This window comes from Molothrus ater, chromosome 3 (assembly GCF_012460135.2).
Source record: "Molothrus ater isolate BHLD 08-10-18 breed brown headed cowbird chromosome 3, BPBGC_Mater_1.1, whole genome shotgun sequence".
NCBI classification, from domain to species: domain Eukaryota; kingdom Metazoa; phylum Chordata; class Aves; order Passeriformes; family Icteridae; genus Molothrus; species Molothrus ater.
Genome location: NC_050480.2, coordinates 93,165,675 through 93,181,575, shown reverse-complemented (window position 1 = coordinate 93,181,575; position 15,901 = coordinate 93,165,675). Strand labels below are relative to the sequence as shown.

General features: G+C 37.3%; 1 protein-coding gene across 5 annotated transcripts in view; it reads left to right on the top strand.

Moving 5' to 3' along the window:
• The window catches only part of MEI4 (meiotic double-stranded break formation protein 4), a 132,638-nt gene that overhangs the window by 36,705 nt on the left and 80,032 nt on the right, over nt 1-15,901 (top strand). The gene's annotated exons all lie outside the window — the stretch shown is intronic.

The following is a 15,901-nucleotide window of genomic DNA, read 5'->3' as shown; positions in this document are numbered from 1 at the left end:
CTCCCTAGATCTGCATTGACTCTTAAGAGTAACTGGCTACAATTAGTCACATGAATTTCATACTTTTATACTTATTCTTTGTAAGTACTCTAGGGTTTTAATGAAATGGGACTGGAATACTAAATTATTTAGTGTTACTAAGCTAGTTACCACAGAAACGTGAGCGGAGAATTGTGTTTTAACTTTACAAGCAGGGTACCTCTGCAAAATTTTCCCTTTGATTACTACCAAATGAAATATTTCAGCTGAATAACCATTTTCTTTTCAGGTATTGAACAAATATCTCAAACAAATACTCTTCACACAAGCTCCACTTATAAGACCAGAATTCCACATGCAAATTTCCTTTGAATGTAAAACCTAGGGTGGCTGTCTAAAGCTAAGCATACAAATGGCATTCTGAACATTTAGTTCTAGTCCATTTATTTTTGTTTAGTTCTGTGCTTCATTATAATGAGATACACGTTTTTGTGTATCGAGGACTATAATTACTCGTGTCCATAGAGCAGCTCAGCAGAGAGTATAATTATTGCTTACATGTCAGCTCAAGGCAAGAATTAGACTCAAAAGTCTGACATGGTCATTACTCCTACATTTTAATTTGTTCACCTCCAGGTAGCACCTAAAAGATCACCTATGCCTGTCCTAATTTTTCAATACAAAGAGATTAAACTCCTGCCTCTGTATCCTTTTTTGTGAGGGAGATAGTCACACCTGAGAATGAAGCTGGTTCTTCATTCATGCCAGAAGGACACAGAGCTGGTTCTGGGACAGGACCACAGGGCAGCACAGGGCCACGTGTGCAGCACTGCCAACATCACAGACACATCTGAGGCTGCAGAGATGACAGATGGTCCTGGGTGCACAGAGGTGGAGGGTGTTCTCTTTCTTTGGAAAAATCAAGCAAGGTCTTGGGACAAGCTAGGCATTTGCCACAGCTGGAGAGATTTTTTTCAGTCTTGAAGTGACATAGCCATTGTTCATGAGCTATGTGTAGATCAAAAAGTGGTTTGATGTGGCTGCCAAAGATCCCTTCAGGACAGGGGCTACAGCAGGGATGACCAGAGAGCCCGCATTGTATGCTCTCTGTAGGTGCCCCTCATGCCCACCTACCTCCAAGTGCAACTTGCTCCAGAATTCAAAAACACTTTTATCACAGGAAGACACTGGACTGTCCCTTACTCAGCTGAAGAATGGGAGCAGACGAGGGCTGCTGTCCAGCACAGGTACCCATCCACTGCTGTTACACGGGCCTGTGCACTGCTGACACTTCTCTTTTCTTCTGTTTTCTGTCTGGGGCACCATTAAATTTCCTGAGAACTCTCACAGTTCAGTACAACAAAAACCTTCAGGCTTTAACACAGTGTTTGTGGTTTGTGCTATTACGTTGGGCAAAACCAAACAAGTTACAAAGCCACAAAAAAACTTCAAACATCCCTCCTTTGCCTATTAACAGTGAATCCTGGCTCTCTAAATAATTTAAAAATATCTGGTACTTAGGCTTTTTTGGCTGGCTTTCTCTGAGTTTGTGTGACTTTTTTGAGTTTTCCTCCACAACAGGAAGCCCTGACCATCTCAGTGCTATATTGCAGGGCATGTCTGCATACTTCCCATTATTTCAGGAACTACAGACAGAGATACAATGCTACAGTTGGCCAAGATTTCTCCATAAGGCCCTGGTAAGGTTCAGGAGCCTACACAGAGATAATCATCTCATCACAGAGATAATTACCCTGCTCTCTACCCTATGACTGAGGGAATAACAGAACCACTTTTTCCTCTATATTCATACAACTAATCACAAAACAATAATATTTTTTCATAAAATTGTCTCCATTACAGCAATGTTGGAAGTAGTAGGGTGAGAGTGAGTCAGCTGCGAAAATTAAAAATTCTGTTTTAATATATTTTAGTAATAAATGTTCACAAACAAGCACAAATTAAGTTTGTTCTCTATATTTTAAATTAATTTTTACTCTTCAGTTTATAAGACTCATGTCTCACTATATGATTTTAAGTGGTTTCACAAAATTGCTTCAAAAGAAATGATTCTGTAGAGTTTGCATATACTTGATATATATCTTTGAAATTATTTGCTCTTGTGCATGTTTTTAGTTACAGAATAAAGACTTCTTAAAGTTTTATTGAGAAAATTCAAGTAATTCCCTTATAACAAAATGAAAAGCACATCATTAAAAGAAGATTTAAAGGCAAGAAAAAATCCTTTTATGAGAGCACAACTCTTGAATAATTACTTCAGCTCTGGCAGTGAATACTTCGTTATTTAATGAAATCTTGGTATGCAGTACTTTATCCCAAATGTGTCACGAATTTTCAGTGAGAGAAAATGAACTTTGGTCCTAATGTGTACTCTGGGAGTGAGAGGCACATGGCAAATATTATAGCAGTTCACTTTGAATGTTATTTGCTCAGGTATCTTTGCTCAGGTAGTATCTGGGGTGTCAATAACAGCAATTTCATGTTCTCTGTCAGGCTCTACAGGAAAAAAACCATCAGAGTCCTTTGCTTCCTCACCCACTGGCTATGGATCTCTCATGCTGATGCACAATCCGTGTCCCCAGGTCTCCCCCCAGCAGCCTCACTGTGTCTCAGCTGCAGCTCTTGTGGTGCTCACCCGAGCCCTTCTGTGCCCGTTCCATGCGATGCTCGGAGGCACCCCCACACTGCTGGCTGTGCCTGACCCCAGAGTGCAGCACTGTGTCTGCACTGGGGCTGCAATTCCTCTCACCTAATCTCCACTTTCCAAAGGTTAGAAATATAGATATTACTCTAGTCCCTTTCCAGCTGATGGAAGGAGACAGGAACAGCTGGCCAAGATTTCTCTGTGTGGACCTCACCGCTCTCCAAAGGTGTCAGTCCTGCACCTGCAGGGACATCAGCTGGATAACGCTAACTGCATGTGGCATTGCCAGGTCTCAAGAGTTTGCAGAGACGGAGCTTGACCTTAATGTGCACCAAAATGATTTTAGCATTAACAGAACCATTTTTGGCAAGCACGTTGCTCTACATAAGGAAAGATCTGCACATGGTCCTCCCAGTACTTGGGCTGATATTTCAAATGTTGCAGATTATAAGATGCAAGAGCAATACAAACAAAACGTTTTCTCAGTGATTAAGAAACATCATTAGAAGCTAGTGAAATACTTTTATAAACCATTTAAAACCATTTTGCCAATAGGTCAGGTGCAAACTAAGTTAACTCAAAAGGACTACAAATACTGATTTTGAAAATTAATAAAATAAATAAAACAATACTAACATTACCTGAGCAAAATTAAAGTTGGAAGCAAGAAAAGTAGAAGCAAATTATGTATATTTCTCAAAGATAATTGCTGGAAGTATATTTATGTCTCTAAGTACAAAGGGGAAATTGAAAATAACATTATTTGTATCTCAGCACTTTTAAAGTAATATCACATATGCAATTCCAATGAGTGTAAGTTCAATTATAAGCCATACAGCACAGAAGAACTGTGCTCTCATTATGTGAAGTGCTTTCTAATAAGTAAGTGAACCACTGAGCAAATTCTTCTTATTCATAACCTGCACAGAAGAAGACAGGGGTAATCAGTGGAACAAAAAAATCTGTCAGTGTCCAATATGAAGTTCTTGTTTAGTGCCAAATTAAACTTCTCAGTTTTTGTCTGTCACTATTCTTTGATTTTTTATGTAAAAGATATATTTCAATAGAATGCCATTTGTAAATATGAAATAATCTAAAATTTGATTAAATACATTTATCAGGATGTGATTTTAAAGACCTTGCAGTTTATTGAATAGATTTTAAGTGCTTTTTGGAGGAAAAAAATACTTACTTGCTTTCTTTCTAGCACTACCAGTTACTTTTTTACAAATACACTTTCTGTACCTTATTTTTTCCTGATGGAGATGTTTTGACTGATGCCACAGTTTTAAAAGTCAGTGAAAAGTCTGTTTCACTGAAGTGGAAGCCCTGATCAGGCATTGCTTTTTCTTCTTAAACCTGAAACAAGTATAAAAGCATGTCTCTTAGAACATTTAGATCAACCTTTTTTTCCTGCTCATGAGCAAAGAATTCAGGAGTGAAGGAAAAAGACAAAGGATTTCTCTGTGACAGGAGAGAAAGGCAGGGAGAAAAAAACAAGACAAAACAATATAAAAGCCCCACCATTTCTCCTTAAAATCCTTAGGAGACCAACTCTCCCCCTCACTTTGTGTTTTGTGGATGGAGAGGTTTGAGCTGATTGATGACAGAGTTGGGTTAGCATAAGGACCATTTACTGAAGTGAGGAAAAGTAGCTCTTCAGTCAAATATTTCCATATCTTTTGCTTTTTCCCGTGGCTCCTCGTACTGTTTTCTGAAACAACATGACTATGTTGATTACTGCTCCAAGAAGATTATTACTGTAAAAATGTTCAACTGACAAAGATTTCAGAGTGGATATTATCAATTTGAGTGAGTCAGACCTTTGTTGGCAAAATCTCAATGGAATTGCAAAATACAGTTTTCCAGCTCGGCAGACTTGTACCAGACATGTACAACGCTACGCAGAATGCCAGTTCCGTGCATCACAGGAAAGGTTTTCAGCATGTTGCAAAACAAACAAACAAACAAAAAACCAAACCAAAACCAAAAATTGTGTTCATCTCAGAAGATGCAAAACAACTGTCTGAATGTGAATGAACACACACACTACACATGTTCTCTAACACATACATGCAACATCAGTCAGGCTTCTAATATCTACACCCAAAATTGCAAAGAGGAACCATTTGACACAAGACCATAGTGACAAATGCCAATGCTGAACTGAAAAGGTGGGGATATATTTTTTGAACTGTGCCTCTTACTGTCACCACCGATATAACTGACAGAGCTATCCTATCTCTCATCAATTAATTTTTTAATTGCTGTAGGTGAAAGCTAGATTTATATAAAAGCCTTGGAGGCATGAAGTTTCATGTAATATTTCAGTAAACAGCCAGTTTTATCAGTTTAGATTTCATTCACTTGTGAGGAAAGTATAAAAGATTCTGGACATTATTGAGTTGTTTACAAGAACTTACAGATCAATTGTAAAAATCAAGTTATAATAGTATTGCTGATACAAAAAAAATTAGAATTAGTGAAGAAATTTGCATTAAAATGTCCAAAACTTCCAAGAATTTTAGAAGACTGGATTTCTTCTAAAAACCTTTTTTCTCAATTTAGCAGTGCTCAGTAAAACTGAAAAGCTATTAAGCTAAGTGAATAAACTATCAGAATCTATTCACTTTTTGATGAGTCAGCATATCCAGTTGTAACAACAGCCCGGGTGTCAGATTAGGAAAACTCATGGGTCTAGATAGGATCTTAGAGGAGAAATTTCAATGTCAAAATAACAAATGGTTTCCATGTAGCTTTAAATTTTTATTTTGCTTCCTTAAACTATATAAGGAAATGAAATTTTATTCTCTCATATACCAAGGAGGAGCTAGGCAAGTTTAGCAACCATATTCTGGATAGATGGTTACACATAATATACTGAGTATAACAATAGGATGTGACATGCTGCACATTGCAAATGACATAAATCATTAAATGTTTTAATGTTGAAGGCCTTAAAGTAATTTATGCAATTTACTGGTTGGTCCACAAGTCAGTGTTTCGAGATTAATCTTATACTGCTATGGGTTGTTGAACAATGTCAGTGGTCAGTTCCCTTCTTTTCCCTCTGCCTTATTTTATGGTTGTCATTAGCAATATTGCTTAATGCTTTATTGAACCTCCATTTGCCTCACTATGTTTTCTCACTATGTAGAAATATTTCTGTTCCCTGTAGCCAAGTGTCCACAGAATAATATGAATACTATTATTTTTAAAATGTAGTGTCATTATGAACACTTGCCTAAGCACGCAAAAATTGTTTGGGTTCAGAGGCCAGTGAATAAGGAGTCAAGCCATTCTGGTGCTATTGTCAAAGTCCTCTTATTTTTCTACTTAGGTTTGTACATATACAGAATCATATGATAACCTTGTTCAAAAGAATAATGGGATCACATTCATTATCTCTGTTGGTTTTGTAATAGTATACACTCCACTTTATCATCTTAGAAAATTAAGAAAAGAGAATTGTGGGTTTTGTTCATCACTGTTCAGCATACAAAGTGTAACTCTAATCTATTTGAAGTTCTATCTGAAAATTTTAGCACTGTTTATTGAAATACAAACAGAACAGAAAGGAGAATCCTATAAACTCAATTAAAATGGAAACACAAATATCAAGCACAAAAAATCCCATGAATTGTCAATTATTCCTTTAACATCATCCTGTTCTATAAGGCAGCTGTGAAAGTAAATTACCTCCTTGTTGGAGGAAATACCAAGCCAAATGCTATTACTGTACTCTCTGATTTTAAAAGAAGATGCACAAAGTCAAAATGTTTTATTCCTAAAATGTACCTGACATTTTATTTTTCATTATGCCTGTTTGTATGTGTTACAAGATTTATTTTGATGAAATGAATGGAAAAAAAGAGGACCATAGAAATAAAAATTGAAATTAAGGCAAAAATAAACTATCTATATTTTATTAGTTTTTACAGTATATCAGCATCTCTCTGTAAAAATACCAAATATCCCTGGCACTGCGATAATTAGCTGCTTTTTGTGACAAAGGATATATAGGAGGCACTACTTCACCACAAACTGTATGGGCTTTCATTGGTGGTATCCAGTCTTCTCAGGTCCATGCAGTCCAAAGTCCACCTGGAGAGAAGCTCCAGTTCCAGTTACAGATCCACATCTCTGTGTCCCCTGACCTGGTCACTCTTGTCACATGAAATCTTCAAGGTCAGCATGAAGTAACTTGTGCTTTTCTAGAGAGGTAGGACAGGAACAGTAAGTCCTGCCTTGGGCTGGTGCAAGCAGTGTTTGTCTCATTTTTATATCATGATTTCCTTTCGTCACCTGTTGATGCAAATAATGTAATTAGACTAATACTAAATACAAAACCACTTCATATTACATCCATGAGCAGTGTTATTGTAGTGTAAATTCCTGACACTGAATGGAGGATGGATCAACAGAGATATTTTTATCCTGTGCCTTTGTCTTATTAATAATATCAATGAGCAACATCAGTTGTCTTCTTAGACAGGTTGGGGAACACAAGCAACTGTGTCTGCTCATTATCTCATTTACCCAAGTAGTCTTTGCTAAATAGGCACATATTCTTGTATCCTCACTGCACAGACAAGACAAGATTGATGGAGATTAAAAAAAAAAAGAAAAAGAAAAGAAAAGAAAGAAAAGAAAAGAAAAGAAAAGAAAAGAAAAGAAAAGAAAAGAAAAGAAAAGAAAAGAAAAGAAAAGAAAAGAAAAGAAAAGAAAAGAAAAGAAAAGAAAAGAAAAGAAAAGAAAAGAAAAGAAAAGAAAAGAAAGAAACAAAAAAAAAAACCAAAACAAAACAAAACAAAAAAGATAAACCCAGAGGGACAACAGGTATTTATTTAATGACAGGACCTGATTTTCATAAGGTGTTTGCTTACTTGAATTGAAACCATTCAAAATAAGGAATAAGCAATTCACTGAAATTTGAGAATTAGACATCAAACCAAGTCTGATTTATCTGTTGAAGTAAACTGAAAAGAAAATTTCACAGTGTCTGGCACAGTCAAAGGTAGAAGTCCTTCCTCTCATTACCCTCCTCCAGATGCTTAGACCTTGTCTCCAGGAATACATCATGTGAGAAACTTGTCAGTTATCAAAACTTTTAACTCTAAGACTGCAATTAGACAGAAAATAGAAATATGTTTCAAAATTAATGCAGTAAAGAACTATGGCAGTAATAAAAGAAGCCTTATGCTTCCTTTCAATATTTCCTCATTTTAGTTATTGGTTTGCAATATCAGCATCCCATTAACAGTCTAAGCTACAAAGACTTCAGGATAATAGATCTTCCTTTAGGCACCAGTGTTTGAAGCGAAAAGGACAATTTAATATTCTAAAATCAGTGAAACTGTGTGGGCAGTAAGGAAGAGGGGCTTATCTGGAGATTTACTGTGAAACAATTATGCTCCTGCAAGCTCTAAATCCCTCTCCTACTCACAATTAAAGGCATAGATAACTTCCTAATGTACAGCAGCTGACAGATCAGATGATGGAAAGCCAATATCTATCACTCCCTGTTTACTTCTTACTTTGTATGGGAAAAATCAGCCATATGCAGAATTCATTTGGGATAAAAAGAGCTTGGGTAGCAGAGCATAGTAGGAAACTTTCATCCATCAACTCTCCCCAGAAAGACAGGATGTTTCATTTGCAGGGCAGAGGAGGAGATACCAAAGGAAGAAGCAATCAGTTCAATAACAAAGGGAAAACTCTCAAGCAGAACTTCAAGCTCCTAAATGACTTCCTGAAAGGCCCTTGCACAGCTCCTTATTGGTTCTTTTGTTTGTCCTCAGAAAGGCAATTGCCAGAAACTTGATTTCAATTTGAAAGCTTTCATTTATAAAGAATGCAGCACCAAAGGAACCAACCAGTGTGGCATATTAACCGGTACAGTGAATCAAATCTTGAAGACTTTCTTCAGAGTTTATGTTTTACAGCCTATAAAAACTCTAGAAACCAGACCTGGCAGAATCTTTAGCACTTCAGGAACCCCAGAATTTGGCCTGCTGGGTTTACCTGTGAAGCTCTTGCCTTCAACTTTTAAACAGTTTGTACATCCAAATTCAGTTTATGTCACTAGTAAAATTAATCCAATCCACCAACAAAGCTTACATTTAATGCACATTACTGTTCTCTTATGTCAGAGAAATCTATGAAAGTGATCCTGCTGAATCCAAAGCATCATATGACTCTCCTAAAGCTCTTTGGAGGCAGAGAGACTTGCCCACTGCAGAGCAGGGATTTGCTGCCTGCGAACTCAGCATCTGTGATACTTAGATTGTCAGCTTAAGTACTTTAAAACTTTCTTCTGTGTCCTTATTTTTCCCATTAATCTCTTATCTTATGCAATATAAAAAGAAGACTGACAAAATAAATTGTGCAAGTAGGAATCCAAATGAGTAGTTTGGCTTGTCTCCAAAATATCAGTAAAAACATCCCCATTTTCACATTACTTTTCAAATTTCTGTATTCTTCCTTCTCCCCTTCTCTTAATTTCACAGGAGATTCCTGGCTGATCCTTACTTGTCATAAAGATTTTGCAAGGAATTTTTGAAGGGGGATTTAATTAGGATGGCCAGTAATAGCTCACTTTTGTTAACTCAAGCACAGCATCACCAGCTGGGCAAGGGAGGGGATTGTCCTGCTCTGCTCTGCACTGGGGCAGCCTCACCTCGAGTGCTGGGGGCAGTTCTGGGCACCACAATGTCAGAAAGACATTAAACTATTAGAGAGTGTCCAAGGAGGGCAACAAAGATGGGGAAGGGCCTTGAGGGGAAGCTGTGTGAGGAGCAGCTGGGGGCACTGGGTCTGTTCAGCCTGGAGGAGACTGAGGGGAGACCTCACTGCAGTTACAGCTTCCTTGTGAGGGGAAGAGGAGGGGCAGGCACTGATCTCTGCTCTGTGGTGACAGTGACAGGATCCAAGGGAATGGCCTGAAGCTGTGTCAGGGGAGGTTTAGGTTGGATATCAGGAAATGTTTATTCACCCAGAGGGTGGTTGGGCACTGGAACAGGCTCCCCAGGGAAGTGATCACAGCACCAGCCTGACAGAGTTCAAGACGAGTTTGGATAATGCTCTCAGGCACAGGGTGTGACTCTTGGGAATGGTGCTGTGCAGAACATTGATGGACTCAATGATCCTTGTGGGTCCCTTCAAACTGAGCATATTTTGTGATTCTATGACTGAGGAGACCTACACCTTCCTCCATCTCCCAATACTTCTGGGTCCAAGCCCAGATGCCTAATATATATTTGCAAAACTGCATGAAACAACTTGCACATAGAGTCTGCTTGCCTGGCCCAGCAACTACACAGAAGCCTGGAAAGCAGCAGGTCCTCTGAAGAAAACATACCAGTTTCCTGGGTGCTACCCCAAAGGCCCACTGCTCTAAGGGATATGTGAAAGGAGCTGAATCAAACCAATGAGAAATCTTTCTTGAAAAAAAGAGTCTGTTCTTCTCATCTCCTGATAACACAAGCAACACCTTAACCTCCAAAACATTTACCTAAGGGGAAGCATTATCTAAGTCTTCAGAAAATCTGGGTACTTTTCACAGTGTTATATCTCAATGACTGAAATGAAGTCAAAACCACTGTGTCAATTGTGCTCCTTCAGGATTACATTTCAGTTGCAGTGAGATTGATGCAAATAAGTAATGACCATGGCAGATACTGGTCAACAAGTAAATTACTTCCTTTTTATTCACTGACCCATAGCTGAAGTGACTGGAAATCACCCTTCCAGAAAATGGTTATCAAAAAAGCAGGTTCAGCTGTTTTTCATCCAACTGGCTGTTTATGTTTAAAGCTTTGCAGCAGAGTTTTTATTTTTTGAAAGAAAGGATGCTTTCTTTGATCTTACAAATGTGTATCATTATTTTTTAATCAGTTCAGTTGTGAATGAGAGAAGCATGTTTTTGTGCTTAAACATATTGTGCAGAGACTTGCATAAAGGAAAACAATAAAAGGAACTGTAACAATTCTTGTTTCCAGTTTCTACAGTTACTTCTAGCCAGTTTTAAAGTCTTGGTGTTAATTTCAGGTGTTATTATTAGTGACTAAACAAGAAAACACTTTTTTAGTGTTTAGATGCTTTGGAGGCTTATTTTAATGTTAGACATCGGAAGACAATGACCTGTTTCAACAGATTAAAAAACATAATTTAAAATGAGATGCTACTGTATTGGATGCGTCTGAGACAGGGCTAGTTTTCCCCATTGCAGCCTTCATAGTGCTGTGCATTGTAGGGGATCTAGGATCTAGAAGGGTGTTGATAATGCAGCATCAGTGCTGGCCCTCCAAGACCCCCCTACTGCACCCAGTAGACTGGGGGGGACAAGGTCTTGGGAGGGGACCTTGTATGATATCCCGTTGGACCAAAGTAACCAAAGGGATATCCATACCATAGGACATCAGTTCAGCAGATGTTCTCAGCAGAGCAGTACAGCATTTGTCTTCCAAAGCAACTGCTGTTCATACTGATGCCTACCAGTGAAGTAGCTGGGTATCACCTGCTGATGGGAAGTACAGAAGAAATCTTCTGGTCTTCCTTTGTTTCCATGTACAACCTTTGCTTTTGCTTTATTAAAGTGCCTTTACCTTGAATCATGAGTTTTCCTGCTTCTTATTTTCTCCATCTGCATCTTGCTAAGGAGGGAAGAAAATAGGGTGTCTTGGAAGGCACCTGGCACCCAGGCAGGTTAACCATCACAACTATCAAATTAAAGAACTCACTACCAAGAACTCTCTACCAAGACTGCCTACTTTTTTTCTCTCTTTGAAATATTCAGTGGATTGTTCTAAGTGCTAATCATCATGCAAGAAACTTTAGCAGAAATCAAGACTCAAACTAGGGGAAAATAATGAACAGGATGTGGAAATTTCCAATGCACAGATTTACCCTGTAGTTTTTGTGGAGGCTCAAAATTATTTTATAGTCTTATTGTTTCTTTGCTTCAAATTGAAAACATAAATCCATGCTTTATCGTTTTTTCATTTTAGTTTGAACTATTTTAGTCACTTAGCAATCAATCTAATGTTCATGATTTTCTGATATTAATAAATCAGTATTTCCTTTAAACTATTTCCTTTGAAATCTCACTGTCTAAGCCCTTATAAAAGTCCAATTTGAGTGGCATTTATGATTTTATAGTGAAGGACCTGTCAGTTTTTTAATTATAAAGTTTTCTTTTTAAGAAAATTTACATAATCTTTTAATTTGTTCAGAGAAAACGGAATGATTTTTTTTGGATTTTCCCATATTTGATAGGATTTTGCAAGGTTTCTGTGAGCTACTTAGATATTTCACAGGGGCTTTCTTAGCCTTGTGGTGCAAACTAACTGCATCACAGTCACTCAAACTGTAATTTAAGCATAGAAAATCTGTATGGGATAACATTTGACACAGTACTCAATAGCAACTCTTTCAGTTACAAATGGTATAGGATCTTGTGAGTTCTGTTAGAAAAATATAAATCTCCTGAAAACGTGCAAAGAATTTAGGTTGGAGGAATAATGGTTTGGACACATGTAAAAACCTACTCTATTTAATTTAAAACCAATTTATCTAAGCACCCAGTTTTGCAAAACTGAATTAACATCTCTGATGCATAAATATACATGTATTTGGAAAATATAAATAGTGATATTTTATATGGCTACAGCCTGACTTACAGCTGTCATTTCACCAAAAAAGGAGGAAAAAAACATTGCATAATTTCAACCCATCAAAATAAGTCCTCTAGCAGAAAAAATGAAGTAAGGCTCTGTAAAATTTAGTTGATGAGCTTTGATGGTAATATAAATGGAAAGCAGCCACTTTTGAGAAAGGCAAATTAACAGAAACCAACTGCTCTTTGATGTCTCCAAATTCTTTGTTGCTTTAAGCTCTCTGTCAGCCTTATTGAACTCCTCCCTTTTGCTTTACTGAAGACAGTTTCATCTTACTATCTAAATTTAAAAGATTTTGGTATTTTCTGCCAATGGAGTGTCCAACGGCTATCAGGTGACTTATCTCCTGTGGATAATTAGCTGAAATCATCTAACTATGATCAATAACACTTGGAAGGAGATATGGTTAAAAAGCATTACTTACATTAGTAAAGACTATGTATATAAATTGCATTTTTCCTTTGAACATAAAAGACAAAAAAACTTAGTGGATGATCTTGGAACCACACTGAAGAAGGCTAAATAAATGATCATTGAAGAAAGCAACTAGGTCAAAAAATTTTGGCAAAACTTAAGTCCAAGTTAGTTGCTAATCAGTATTTTTCTTAATCACATGGGTCAAATAGGGTAGCTGACCTCATTAGATAGGGTGCTAGTAGAGAAGCTGGTGACAAAAGTTTAGTTCCCCCACTCTGTGGCTGATCTCGTGTCTCACTCTGTTCAATAAAATTGAAGCAATGGCACATTCTTACCAAAAAGATACAAGCAAAACAGAAGGATCATAGAATCATAAGATTATAGAATAGTTAGGGTTGGAAGGAACCTTAAAGATCATCTAGTACCAACCCCTCCACCATGTGCCAGGACACACCTCACTAGACCAGGTTGCTCAGAGCCCCATCCAACTTGACTTTGATGGGGCATCTTCAACTTCCCTGGGCAACCTGTACCAGTGCCTCACCACCCTCAGAGTAAAGAACTTCCTCCTAATATCTAATCTAAACCTACTCTCTTTTAAGTTGAATCCATTCCCCATTCCCCCTTGTCCAATTAACATAAGCCCTTAAAAAAAGTCCCTCTCTGTCTTTCTTGTAGGCTCCCTTCAGGTACTGGAAAGCTGCAATTAGGTCACCTCAATGTGTTCTCTTTTCCAGGCTGAATAAACCAAATTCTTTCAGCCTTTCCTCATTGGAGAGGTGCTACATCCCTCTAATCATCTTTAGAGGTAGCCTCCTCTGGGCTTGCTTCAATAGGTCCAGGTATTTCTTATGCTGGGGACACCAGAGCTGGATGCAGTACAGGGAAAAAACACTGACCAGGAATGAAGGACGATCATTTACAGCAGTAATGAAGAGCTCAACAGCGTCTACAAGCTGAAACAGCACACAATGAAGAAAATACATGCCAGCAAATAAACTCTAAAAAACATTCTAACAGCCTTTCCCACTGCACTAAATGAGAGACAAAACTGGGCTAGGTAGACCCTTGGTCTCGCTTACTGAGGTGTGCATTATGTTTCCAATGTGTGCTTCCCTCCTTGGTGTTACTTGCTACTTGACTTACTAGTTAGAGACAGGTGAAACGTATTGATTGACAGTCCAAGGAATGATCTGTGGGACATTGGGACCATCTCTTTGGCTCAGTATTGACTTTAAACTGAACGAATTCCCAGAGCATTCAGGCAGTCTATCTGATCTGTTTTCCACAAATAAAATGTAAGTAGCAAGGACAAGCTCATCTTCATGAATATTGGCAGAACAACTTTTAGCCCTGAAAACAAGTGTAGAAGTAATTCCTTATGAGGAAAGAGGGTTTCTTAGCATATGAACAAATGCCAGTGGCAGCACAGGTATCTTTACATTTTGATAGTACTTCAAAAACTCTGGACAGTGTGAAGCATTTAAAAGCTGAAGCATTCTAAATGTCTGAAGACATTTAATAGCAAGGAATAGTGTTCTGAGGGCTACATAGATGAATATTTCAAATGAGGAAACAAAGAGGAAAACATTTTGTTAAAAGAATGGCCTCACTTGCAATGGCCACAATTCAGGTTGAGAAGGTATTTAATTTCTATTATGACATACAGAGGTTTAAAAACATGATCTGTTGTGCTAATATCGTTCATGTTTGTTCATTACCCAACTATAAATTATTATCAAAGTGTAGTAAAAATCCAGTCTGGCTAGTTCTGAGGTATGGAATACAGACAAACAGATTACTGAATACTTTGAAAAATGTTTAGGTTGCCCTTTTACACTCCAACTCATGTATCTTTTATCTTGACATATATCTGCCTTTGGCATGTTTGAAGAAATCTGGTTTTGAAATAATCAAGTCATGCATCTTAGAACTACCTGCCCTGGTCACAAATATACCACATTGCATATTTACTGACAGACACATTTTCTCTTGAGAGAATTATATTCATATGTGCATGGCTCTCAATGTATTCGTGCACATTATCTGTGTGTCAGATATGGGAATAAAGCATAAATAATATATTAGAGTTGAAGAAGAAATAAAAATTATGAAAGCTATTGGAAAAACAACTCCTCTCCAAATGCAAGGTGCATGGGAATAGAAGAGGATCATCTCCATAAATACATTTCTTCATCCAATTTCACCTTAGGTTCTCACAGATCAGTGCAGAGCAAAACTTCTGATTAAACTTCAATTTAATTTTCTTACAGACCTTAAGGAAATTATATATAAAGCACATATATCAAGTATCACATGCACTCCACAGAACTCATATTTCTTTATTCTCAGATATGAATTATCCAAGTAACCTATATAAGAATTTCACTCTGCTGAGTTGCTGCTTTCATTGTTTCCTAAATCCTTGAGACAAGAAGTTATAGAGTCAATCAAGCTTAGAGAACAAATGAATGTCACAGGTGAAATGAAGAACTGTGCATTTATTTTACATAACTGAAAGATCAAACAGTGAATTATTTCAACAAAAGTATAGAATTTAGTTAGAACAAAATTCAATAGAACTTAGCTAGAAGTGAATTTAGTTCATTTTATGAACTACACTTATACAGTAGTTTCCACAGATTTAAGTGGAATTTGAAGTGTCCCTCCTTTAATAGGGGTTTTATGTTGTTGTAAGTTCATACATTCATGACATCTATGTCTAGTCCCAAAATTACACATGTAATAAAATTTAGGTTCACTTTTATTGCAGCCAATTCCTTTTAATCACTTGTTTTCTTCATAATTACAGGGTTTAGCAATCCTGGTTTTGGTTTGGTTTAGTGGTTTTTTTTGGGGGGAGGGGAGAGGGGGTTGTTGTTTTGGAGTTCTTTAATTTTTTTTTTTAATGTTTTCGACTCATTCAGCAGAAACATGATTAAATACGACATAGATATTTTAGCAGATGGGTGATTATCTCTTAAAACCTCCTATGGAATGGCTGTTTGTAGCAACTTATGGGTACATGCAATTTTCTCCCCTTAAAATATGCACAGCCCAATCTTCCTAGTTCTAATGTGCAACCTGAGTCCCACATATGGACTTTCAGATTTCTGGACAGCTGCATGAGGACATAACTTGTACAGACTGATTTGAATTTTAA